The sequence below is a fragment of the Puma concolor genome, chromosome B1 (assembly GCF_028749965.1).
Source record: "Puma concolor isolate L17-30 chromosome B1, mPumCon1.1.hap2, whole genome shotgun sequence".
NCBI lineage: Eukaryota > Metazoa > Chordata > Mammalia > Carnivora > Felidae > Puma > Puma concolor.
In genome coordinates this window covers 171,637,049-171,649,431 of record NC_141670.1, presented here as the reverse complement: position 1 = coordinate 171,649,431, position 12,383 = coordinate 171,637,049, and the positions used below count along the sequence as shown (strand labels likewise).

Sequence of the window (12,383 nt, the reverse complement as noted above, 5' to 3'; positions counted from 1 at the left end):
TGGCGATGTAGAAAGACCTTAAAATCCCCTCTTTGGTGGACACACTGAATCTACACCTACATATGGATGACTGCAGCTTCTGTACAACAAAAGTTAGAGAAACCACATAGAGGGTAGCAGGAGAGTCAGAGACATGGTAACAACTGGGAATGCCTACCTCCAACACCATGAACAGCAGTACTGAGGGACTGTAAGCAGACTCATCTGTCCTGGGGCACAGAAAAAAAGCTTCAGTTTAAAAGAACTGTATCCACCAAGCACTGGCCGGCCTGCTGGAACTCCCCAAGTCAGTGGGGTTGGCCACCAGCAGCCCTGTTACATTATATTACCCCTCCACCTGGATAGTGCAGACAAAATTGGGGTCTGGGCACCCTGGCTGGTCTGCTGCCTCAGTGAGCGTGGGCCCATAACCCTGGCCAGCCACAGTTTAAAACAGCAAATAGAATAAAAAAGGAAGTTATCCAGAAATGTGCTAAACCACAAGGGAGCCATGGAATACTCTCCAGAGTTAGATGGGTTGATGAGCGCCACTGTTTGTTGACAGAGCAGATGGGAGCTGAGTCTGGGCATCCCAGCTGGCCTGCTGCCTCAGTGAGCCTGGACCCCTCGCCGACACCAGCTCAAGCCATCCCACCAAAGTGGCCCCAGTGCGGTACATGCTGGGACACCCTGGACAGTACCCACGATAGCTACAGCCATCTTGCCAAGGGCACTCAAGGGCAAAGCATCCCAGAACACTCCAGGCTTGCACAGCCCCAGCTACATATCCTCACTCAGCAACCAGGCCATATGAGGCCAATATTCCTAATAAACATATATGCAAAAATCCTCAACTAAATATTGGCAAACCACATTCAACAATACATTAGAAGAATCATTTACCATGATCAACTGATATTTATCCCAGAATGCAAGAATGGTTCAATATCCAAAAATCAATCAACATGATGCACCATATTTGGGGCATCTGGGTGGCTCAGTAGGTTGAGTGTCTGACTTTGGCTCAGGTCACAATCTCATGCCTTCTGAGTTTAAGCCCTGCATTGGGGTTCTGTGCTGACAGCTTGGAGACTGGAGCCTGGAGCCTACTTCAGATTCTGTCTCCATCTCTCTCTCTTGGCCCCTTCCCTGCTCACACACTGTCACTGCCTCTCTCTCTCTGAAATATAAATAAACATTAAAAAAAATTAAAAAACATGATGCATCACATTAACAAAATGAAGGAAAAAACCCATATAATCATCTCAACAGATGCAGAAAAAGCATTTGACAAAATTCAATATCCATGGATAAAACTCTTAAAGTGGGTTTAGAAGGAATATATCTCAACATAATAAAGGCCATATATGACAAACCCACAGCTAACATCATACTCCATGGGGAAAAGCTGAAGGCCTTTCCTCTAAGATCAGGAATAAGACAAGTATGTCAATGCATGTCACATTTACTTATGATAATACTGGAAGTCCTAGCCACAGCAATCAGACAAGAAAAAGAAAGAAAAGGCATCCAAATTGGTAAGGAAGAAGTAAAACTATTTGCAGATTACATGATTATACACACACATACTATATATGCACATATACACAAATATATATAAAACCCTAAAGACTTCACCAAGAAATTGGAATAAATGAAGTCAGTAAAGTTGCAGGATACAAAATACACAGAAATCTGTTGTGTTTCTATACACTAATAACAAAATAGCAGAAAGAGAAACTAAGAAAACAATTCTACTTACAACTGAACTCCCCCCCACCCCACCGAAAATACCTAAAAACCAAATAAGTAAAAGACTTGTACTCTGAAAACTAAAACATTGATTGAAGAAATTGAAGATGACACAAATGGAAAGATATACTGTGCTCATAGATGGAAGAATATTGTTAAAATATCCATACTGCCCAAAGCAATCTATAGATTCAATGCAATGCCTATCAAAAACCAATAGTATTTTAAACAGAACTAGAACAAAGAATCCTAAAATTTATAAGAAACCACAAAGGACCCTGAATAGCCAAAGTAATCTTGAAAAAGAACAAAGCAGGAGGGGACCACAATCCTAGATTTCAAGCCATACTACATACAAAGCTATGGTAATCAAAACAGTATGGCATTGGCACAAAAATATATACATCAATGGAACAGGATAGAGAGCCCAGAAATAAGCCCATGCTTATATGGTTAATTAATCTAAAACAAAGGTGGGGCACCTGGGTGGCTCAGTTGGTTAAGCATCCAACTTCAGGTCAGGTCATGATCTCATGGTTTGTGGGTTGGAGCCCCATGTCGGGCTCTGTGCTGACAGCTCAGAACCTGTAGCCTGCTTCAGATTCTGTGTCTCCCTCTTTCTCTGCCCCTACCCTGCTTGTGCTCTCTCTCTTAAAAAATGAATAAATAGCCAGTTAAGCATTGAACTTTAGCTCAGGTAATGATCTCAGGGTTCGTGGGTTGGAGCTCCACATCAGGCTCTATGCTGACAGCTCAGAGCCTGGAGCCTGCTTCAGATTCTGTGTCTCCCTCTCTCTCTGCCCCTCACTTGCTCATGCTCTGTCTCTCTCAAAAGTGAATAACATTTAAAAAAAATTATTTTTAAAATTACAACAAGGGAAGCCAGAATACACAGAGGGGAAAAAGACAGCCTCTTCAATAAATGGTGTTTGGAGAACCAGATAGCTACATGCAAAATAATGAAACTAGACCACTTGTTTATGTCATACACCAAAACAAACTCAAAATGGATTAAAGAGATGAGATATGTAAGATATGAAAGAATAAAACTCCTTAAAGAAAAAATAAGCATGGAGCACCTGGGTGGCTCAGTCAGTTAAGCATCTGACTCTTGATTTCGGCTGAGGTCATGATCTCACAGTTTGGGAGATTGAGCACAGAGCCTCCTTGGGATTCTCCCTCTTCCCCTCTCTCTGCCCATCCCCAAATTGCCTGTGCACACACATGTACTCTCTCTCTCTCTCAAAATAAATAAGTAAACTTAAAAAAAAAAAAAGAAAGAAAAGAAAAAGTAGGCAATAATCTCTTGGACATTAGCCTTAGCAACATTTTTCTAGAGATGTCTCCTGAGGCAAGAGAATTAAAGCAAAAATAAACTATTGGGATCCCACCAAAACAAACACACAAACAAACTTTTGCACAATGAAGAAAATCATCAACAAAATGAAAAAGGAAACCTAGTGAATGGGAGAAGATATTTGCAAATAATATATCTGATTGGGGTTAATATCCAACATATATAAAGAAGTTATACAACTATCAAGAAGACAAATAATCTGATTAAAAATGGGCAGATGACATGAAGAGACATTTTTCCAAAGATGTACAGAAGGCCAAGAGACACATGAGAGTATCTTAACATCACTAACCATCAGGGGAATGCAAATCAAAACCACAGTGAGATATCACCTTACACCTGTCAGAATGGCTGTTATTGGAAAGACAAATAAGTGTTGGTGAGGATGTGAAGAAAAAGGAACCCTCATTTACCATTAAGGAGAATGTAAACTGGTATAGCCACTATGGAAAACAATAAGGAGATTGTGCAAAAAAATTGAAAATGTAAATACCATGTGATCCAGTAATACTACCACTGGGTACTTACCCAAAGGAAATGAAAACACTAATTTGAAAAGATATATGCACCCCTATGTTTATTGCAGCACTATTTACCATACTCAAGATATGGAAGCAACCCAAGAATCCACCGATGGATGGATCCACACACACATATATACATATAATGGAATATTACTTAGCCACAAAGAAGAATGAAATCTTGCCATTTGAGACAACACATCCTTATGGGATGGGCCTACAGAACCTAAGTGAAAAAGGTCAGAGGAAGACAAATTACATGATTTCACTTACGTGTGGAATTTCATAAATAAAAGAAATGAACAAAGAAACAAAAAACAGAAACAGACTCACAGATACAGAGAACAAACTGATGGTTGTCAGAGGCAAGGGGGGTAGAAAGGATGGGCAAAATGGGTGAAGGGGAGTGGGAGGTACAGGCTTCCAGATATGGAATGAAAAAGTCATAGGAATGAAAGGTACAGCATAGGGATTATAGTCAATTGTATTGTAACAGTACTGTGAGGTGACAGAAGGTGGCTACACCTGGCAGTGAGCAGAGCATAATGCATGGAGAAGTTCAATCATTATGTTATACATCTGAAACTAATGTAACATTGTATGCCAACTACAATGATTTTTTTAATTTAAAAAATGCTTCTGAAAATTAACATACACTAGAAAACACTACAAAGAAGTTAACAAACTATAAGCAGCGAAAAATTACTAACTTTAACATATGAGAAGCTCTTAAATTTCAATACAAAACAAATTCCATGTCATTTTAGGACAAAATATATTCAACCTAATAACTGAAAGCAATGTAAACTTAGAGATTCATTTTTTGCATCAGATATTCATAAGGGTGAGAAAGGTGGCAATACAATGTTGGAGAAGGAATAGAGAAGTATGCACTCTTGGTTACTTTCAGTAGATGTATAAATTGATACAATCTTTCCAGCAATTTTGAAATATGTATCAATAGGCATTTAAAAGATGCATACTTTTGATTCAGAAATCCCTTTCCTAGGGCCTTTTTACAAAGAAATAATCAGAAAAGTGTACAAATGTCTAAAAATGCTTATTCAAGAATCCTTTTTAAAAACCTGAAATGACCTAAATGCCATAGAAAATCCCTTAGTAATTATACACTAACATAAAAATGTTAAGCTTTCATGAAATTAATGATCTATGTATTCAGCAAATAGTATTGAGCCCCTACTAAATTCTAGGCTCAGCTCTAGACAGAGAATATAAACTATCACTGTTTCCCCCTGGAAAGTAGTTGCAAATATATATATATACATATACATATATATATATGTATATGTATATATATATATATATTAAAATGTTAACAGTAGTTATATTTGGAAGGCATAGTTTGGGGTGATTTTTACTGTCTTTCTGACACCTTTTACAGTGCACATTTTTTTCCAATGAGCAAGTGTGAAACTTCTAAGATCCAGAGAACAATGTTAGGCTTTTCCATTAAAAACAAAGTTCAGAGTTATCCATTCATGTGACAAACATGGAGGGCCACTACCCTAAGTGCAGTGTAGAGCAGTAAACAGATCACACTGTTCACACTGTTGTTTTTGTTTTTTGTTTTGTTTTGTTTTTAAATTGCTCTCGCAGGATGAGGGTGTCAAATAGGTCTGGTTGTAAGGCATCTCTAGATCATCTTACCTCTAAGTCATAAGATTAATTTATTCATTCAACAGTATCTGAGCTTCTATTACATTCCAGGCAACGTCCTCAGTGGGAGCCATGTATCAGTAAACAAAATAGACAAAAATCCCCGCCTTTAGTTTAGGGAATTTACAATCCAGAGAATAATAGCTTTGAAAGGTACGGGCTCCAGCTAGTAGTGAAGAATGAGACTGCTGCCTTTACAACATTTACATTCTAATGAAACTCTGTGAACAGAAACCCATACTATAGGGTTCATACCATAGAAACCCAACTTCAAAACTATACTCACCACACAAACTTTCCTATGGTTGTAAAGTAGCACATGATTCAGTTCTCACTGTTTTTGAAATGACATGATGAAAATGTGAACAATATGCTATATTTTAGAAAACCTTAAAAATTTTAGTTCTGCCACACTTACTATCTCTAGAATTGCACTAAGAGAAATGAAATGTATTGGGGATTCTCAAATACTGATTTTGTGAAGTATCACTATACTCACATTCCCACTCACAATGCTGTATCAGTTCTAAATCTAAAACCGATCTCCAGGTTTCCTTTGGGATCTCATTCATTCACCACACCTTTTTGTCTCATCACCCAACTAGCTGGCACACAGCAGGTGCGTAATACATGCTTATTAAAGGAATAGGTATTCTTAGTCATCTTTTACCTGGACAAATGAAACCTCCCCCAAATTTCCCTTTAACAATTCTTACAGAAACTACTCAAATGTTCCTTTCGCTATCTTTTAAGTAAATAAAACACAATATGCTATAAAATTGCAAACATTTTAAAGTTGCCATTTACACAGACTAGTTTAGGAAAACAATGCCTAAAACAACTAAATTGATCACTTTGCACATATTTTACACAACCAAATGAATGTCTTACATTTTAGCCTAATATTCAGCAGAAGAAAATGCAAACTATTGGACAGGTGTGTGTGTATGTGTACATTTCCTTAGTTTTGAACAATTTAATGCTTATTATTTTATCAATTATGAGGTCCAGAACACTCCTTTATTTCAAGCAAGAGCCTTTGCCAATCTCAACACCTGAAGGTCTCTGTGCCTGTTAGCTGTGTACCCAATAGCCATTCTTTCTTTCTCCTTTAGTAATAAAACACTGAGTAATGTGGCTAGCTAGAAAATTCCATTCCCAGCTTCCCTTGCAGATGGAAGCCACAGTAAAATAAACAAGAGTCTTTGTATGGTACTTCCAGGAAAACCCTTTGGTCTTTCATCTTTTTGTGTTTTCCTACCTGGAGCTTTTCCATGATGGTTGGAACCCCAGCAACCATGTTATGACTTCATGGAAGATGGTGAAGCAGAAAGGTGTAAGGAGACAATGTCCCTTCCAATTTTATGTATCAAGCATAGCTGCTCTGGACTGCTTACCTCCATTCTAGTGTTACAAGAGGAAATTTTGTATAAACCACCACAATTTCAGTCCCTGATTCTAACATTCCTAATGTTGTATTCAGAGACTCATTTGATTTAGCTGGGGTAAAAATGAAGAAATTCAGAATTCTTAGCCTTCTGTTTCATCCTGTTTTGTTTTCTGGAAAATTTATCTACTCTCAGGGATTACCTATTACCTCTGAACTCAAGATTCCCATTTGATTTTGCCCGCATCTAACTTCCAATTCTAAGTATCTTCAAAACACATCCCCTTGGATATCCCACAATTACTACTTCTCATTGTATTGACTCTCCTCAATTTCCTTATCTTTTAATAATTTTCCCAGTCAGTCAGATTCAAGACTAAAGCAGAGGTCCTCAAAACGTGTTTCACTTATACCAGAACATCCTGGGACGTTCATTGAGAATGTAGATTCTCAGTCCTGCAGATCTAATGAAGAAAATCTTCATGAGTAACACCCCCAAAATGCGGCTTTAATGAGATACTAGAGATCTTACAAACATTAGAATTCAAAATTCCTGCTTTAGAATTTCCTTTTATTTTAATCCATTTGTCTCCCGATCTATATTGCTATGTTCTATGATGTGACTTTTGTGACCCCCTTTCCTACTATTCTCCCCCACACTGTTCCTTTAACACTCCTGACTCTCTTGTCTTGGGGGCCTGTGCTGTGACTATTCCCTCTACCTAGAACACTCTTCCTTCCCCTAGATCTCCACAAGGCTAATTCCTTCACTTTCTCCATGGCATCTTTTCAGTGAAGGCCAGCCTAATCAACCTATTTAAAATTGTAATCCATCCACCAACCTTATGCATCGTACCTTCCTGTTATATTTCCTGTAGTACTTACTACATAACAAATTCTGTAATTTGCTAATTCATTGTGTTTTCCTGGTCTCTTAACTCACTAAAATGTAAGCACCTCCAGGGCAGAGCTTTTTTCTATCCTGTTCACCAATGTATCCCAAGTACCTGAAATAGAACTTGTAGGAGCTCAACAGATACCTGCTGAATGAGTTAATGTTTTACTCAGAATATCTCAGATTCCTCCCTTCCCATTCTCACTGCTGTACTTCAAAACTAATCCTGACCTTTGTCATTACTAGATTTTTTTTTTTTTTTTTTTTTAATGATAAGAGTCTATCTTGCCATTCTCTCCAAACCATCCAACATGCTTCCAGATGCATCTTTCTAAGACATTTACTTTTTTGGGGATGTCATTCCCCTATGATGATTTGGGGACTAACTGGCCCTGTTACATATATTACACACTGGACTCATGCTTGAAGGAGAAATGGGTTAGACAAACTCTAAGATCTCCTTCAAATACTTGATTCTGTATCCAAATGACTCATTTTCGTATTTGAAATACCTTGTAATCTAGCAGTAATTTACCTATACATATTTATATCCTGCTCCTTCCAAGTTTCCCCTGCTCCTGGCTAATTTCCTTAATATCTCTCAAATAAGCTATGCTGACTTTCACCATTTTTTCAATTGGTTACTCTCTACCTTTAACACCCTCCCAACTACTGAAAGAAAAAAAAAAAAAGGCAATATCCTTTGAAATCTTGCTACACAGACCTGAAGGCCAGTGCCATCCAGCATTATCTGGGAGTTTGTCAGAAATGCAACAGCTGCAGCCCCATCCCGGACCTACCAACTTGGAATCTATACCTAACAAGATCCCTAGATGACTGATGTGCTCCTTAAAGTTTGGGAAGCACTCATCTCAAATTATTCCTCAATGAAGCAGTCACTCGGCAGGCCTCATGTCCTATGTCCTGACCTCCAATGGTATGTATGTCAGCCATAGAAAGCACAATGTTCAATTAATAGCATCCCCTCGTGGACTATTTATTCCTTATTTCTTGTAAGTTCTCTAGCCCTAATTGGGATGTAAATAACTTGTACACAGGAAAGCTGTGCATCTGGCCAATCTGGCTGCAGGGAACAGAAACCCATTTAAGTCACTTGGAGGGAAAAAAAGAGCTTATTCTAACACTGCTTGGGAACAGTGACTAGAAAACTCAGGGAGGGAGGAGTTCCAAGGCTGGGCTACCGCCTGTCAGCATCTGTCTCTCTGCCCCATTCTCTCCATCCAATCCATTCTCTCTCCTATTTTTCTCTGTTTACCATAGTTCCTGCTTCCTCATGACAGCAGCATTCATGTGACCTATTAGAGCCAGCCATTCTTCCTCCACTAGCCTATTCACCTCTGTCCCTTTCTGTTTCAATTTTCACCCTCCGGCTGTAAGCTTAACTCTTCCCATGAGAGAGATGCTCACCACAGAGAATCTTTTTGAGCCAAACCACAAGGTTACAAGTATCTGCGCTACCTTGTAGGATCGTCTGCCCTTGAGTCATGAGACCACCCTGGTCCAATCGGCTGAGCCAAAGGCGTTGCAGTTCAGAACAAGGCCCTTTAGGCAGCAGGAGCTGTCAAAGGAGAATATTCCTTAGGAAAGAAGTGTGGGCAGGGCGGGCAATGAGCCATATCTCCAACCCACAGAGTCATTATTTATGTTGTCCTCACCATAGTCCTGAGCAACCTACTGAGCACATAATAAACTGAAACCAACCACTATGCGAGGGAAGAGTCATTCACCAAGCTCCATTATGGCCCTGACACTGGGATGCACAGGGAGTACAAAGATTAAATAAAAAAGTCCTTATTTTCCCAGAGCTCTAAGTCCAAACGTGTCACTGAACTAGCTACTTGACCTTGGGCAAGTACCTCAACGTGGGCCACGGTTTCCTCAACTATCGGATGAGACCACCTTCACTTACCTCCAGGAATGTTGAGAAAATGCTTGGAAAAATACACTTAACAATAAAAAACAATACTGTAGCATTTCGGTATTAATAACACCCACTCACATGCCACAGGTTTTGCATTGTTTTCTGGTCTTTTCTCTTTTTCTGATTTCCCACGATACATGGTTCATTAGTTGCTGCTATTTGAAAAAACAATCCCAATTATTACCACTCTATTTTCATTACCTGTATGGTCACTCAGATGATTAGAAATATTCATTCATTTCACTCAGATGTACAAGATGAAAAAGAACGAATAAATTTTTTACTGTGTACTTTTAAAAAATGATACTACCATTTATTCACCTTGTATCCAAAACTGTCATGTCTTACAAACTTTTCCATTACAGTACAAATAACAATAAGTATGTACGAAATTCCTATGTAGGACACAGGTCAGCTTTGACTCTTGTGTGGCCACTACTCAGAACGGTTTCATTTAGTATTGCCTAAACGCTCTAAGAAGTAAACCACAGATACTACAACTCGATGTCCCCATTTTTTTTTTTTTTTACATGAAGATTCTGAGGAGGAAAAACAGTAAAATGGCCTGTCTCAAGCCCTGGAGTCCTAGTCTCCTAACTGCTAGACCCTTCTAAAACCACTTTACCACCTGCCTCACATTAAGGGACGGGGGTGGAGGGGGGAGGGCGGGAACCAGTGATGACGGCAAGATAGACTAGTTCTCAAAACCATGTTATTCCACCCTTTGCAAATTCAAGTCCTGGTTTATGGGAGAGAGAAACAAAACAAAACTCGAGATATGTACAACCTTGGCTTTGCCATAAGCAAAATCAAGAAATGTTTACCGAGTGACTGTCACTTGCCAGGAAGAATGCTGAGGGCTCCTGAGATAAGATGGAGAGGGTGTCTCAGCCCTCCAAAAGCTTACTTGCTATACCCTTGGGCATCTGTTGCTCACTGCTGACAGGTGTAGCCATTCAACAGCTGGCCCTGGGTGGAGCAAAGAAAACGGCTTCCACCTAGCTAAAAAGTCAGCTTAGCTGGCCAAAGTGAGGACATCAAGGGAAAGGAAAAACAAAAATGAGATCGCAGACGGAAGCTGGGTGGACTCCACTGCAGGAGGGAGAATTGCAGACCGTAATGCACAGAACCCGCTGGGCACCCAGCCGCAATTAAGGCTCCTCACGCTGTCAGAGGCAAGGGGCTGTGGATCAAAGGATCCTGAATCTGGAAAACGCACCCCGCTCCTTGGGGAGCCGCGGGGAGGGAGCTGCAAAAAGGTGGGTGCCAGAGGCGGGGGCGGCGGGCTGGGGTCTGTTCAATAGGGTGAGGAAGCCAAGTGGAGACAGGGTGGCTGGTGCGCTAGCGGGGAGGGCGGCGGGCAGGACGAGAGCCCTCGGTGACAGGAACCGAATTGTCACGCTGCGGTGTAAAGCAAGCCCTGGGGCTCCCGCCGAGGACACCAATTTCAGGGCTCTAGAGCCGGGAAGGGGTCTGCGAACGCACTGCAGGCGGCGCTGGGAGAAGGATCTGCCAGGGCAGGCACGACAACCAGACTTACCTAGGGGAAGAGGTGGGACGGGGGCATCTTTTCCCTAACACACACACGGCCCGACCCCAAGCTGGCCCTGAGCCACCCCCGTGCGCGCTGCGCGCACAGCCCCGCGCTGCGGCGGCCGCTCACCCTCCGCGCGGGAGCGGATTTCCGACACTGTCCTCCGCATGGTGGGCATCGCTGCGCCCGCCGCAGGTGGATCCTCAGCTGGGACTCTGCACCTGTCACGGCGCCGCGCGGGCGGGAGACCTGGCTGCGCGGCGCCGAGTGCTCAGCGGCCGCGCGGGCCCCGCTGCCCACCCAGGGCAGCGCCGCCGCCGGACGGCCCCCGCACGCCGGAGCTGGAGGAAGAGACTACGAAGGTGGTGGCGTCTGCGGCGCTAGCGAGCTCTCCCGGCAGCCGCCGAGGGGGCGGCTCGGCGAGGGGAGGAGCTCGGGTGCCGACGCCGGGGGAGGGGTCGCCGAGGCTCGCGCTCACTCGCTCCCGCGGCAGCCCGGCAGGGAAGTCGGGAGAGGGGCGGGGAGAGAGCCGGGAGAACCTCCTCCGCCCCACCCCGCCCCGGGCCGCACCATTCCTGCGGGGGAAGGGTGGTCAGCTCCCAGCCTCCTCTTCACCCCCCGGGCGCCCTCGCTCCGTCTCGCAGCTTCGGCTCGTCCCGTCCTTGCTCCACACGGTTCTGACTCTGCCGAAGTCTTGACCAGAGAGGAAGGTGTGCTTTGGCCCCTGTATCTCCGTGTATCTCCTTCCCACTACCCTGCGGCTTTAAATAGCAATGGAGTTGGCCTTGGTCTAGAAAGTGGTGTTGGGTCCGAGTGGACCGGCGAAGTGGCTGAGAAGGCGTGGGACGCCAAGGGTTAAGTCCCAGTCCGGGCAATGGAAAGGGACCGTGAGTTCGCCGCCTGGGTGGAATTCTAGCCTCCCAGAGCGGCCGGCAACCCTCACTGCCTGAGCCTTACTTGCCCCATAGCCCGGCCCGCGAGCAACAGGCTCTGAGGCCGGGCTTCCCACCCCCGCGCCAGTGCTCCTCCGGCCACGGTGCTTGGTTGCAGGCGGACTGCTTGCGAGTGGGCCGTAGGGTCCCGCCAGTGTGTGCGCTCAGTCCGACGAGGCTCGGGAATTCAATAAATTCAACAATTGCGCTAGGTGGTTCACAAAGGACTTTTTTGTTTTGGGTTTTTGCGTGGAGTCAAACCTGCAGGAAGTTGAGTGCAGTAGTTTTACTTGAAAAGGGAAGTGTCCTAGCATAAAATCCATAAATGCTACATTTTAATTTGCTCCATACCCTAGTGATCATCCTAACCTCATTACCTTTTATTTTGTATAGCAAGGTCTATGCTA

The 12,383-nt window shown here is 42.8% G+C and overlaps 1 protein-coding gene and 1 pseudogene across 6 annotated transcripts in view; one reads left to right on the top strand and one right to left on the bottom strand.

The window, feature by feature from the left end:
* ATP8A1 (ATPase phospholipid transporting 8A1) overlaps positions 1–11,312 on the bottom strand; it is a 239,196-nt gene extending 227,884 nt beyond the window's left edge. For all 5 annotated transcript variants that reach the window (XM_086705145.1, XM_086705147.1, XM_086705146.1 and 2 more), the window contains exon 1: positions 11,174–11,312. The gene's annotated coding sequence lies outside the window, so the exon portion shown is untranslated. The remainder of the gene's footprint in view (positions 1–11,173) is intronic.
* The window catches only part of LOC112858342 (uncharacterized), a 146,974-nt pseudogene that overhangs the window by 7,024 nt on the left and 127,567 nt on the right, over positions 1–12,383 (top strand). Inside the window, exons 3-4 of the transcript XR_015249864.1 lie at positions 10,609–10,769; positions 10,896–11,754. The product of XR_015249864.1 is annotated as an uncharacterized LOC112858342 (transcript). The remainder of the gene's footprint in view (positions 1–10,608; positions 10,770–10,895; positions 11,755–12,383) is intronic.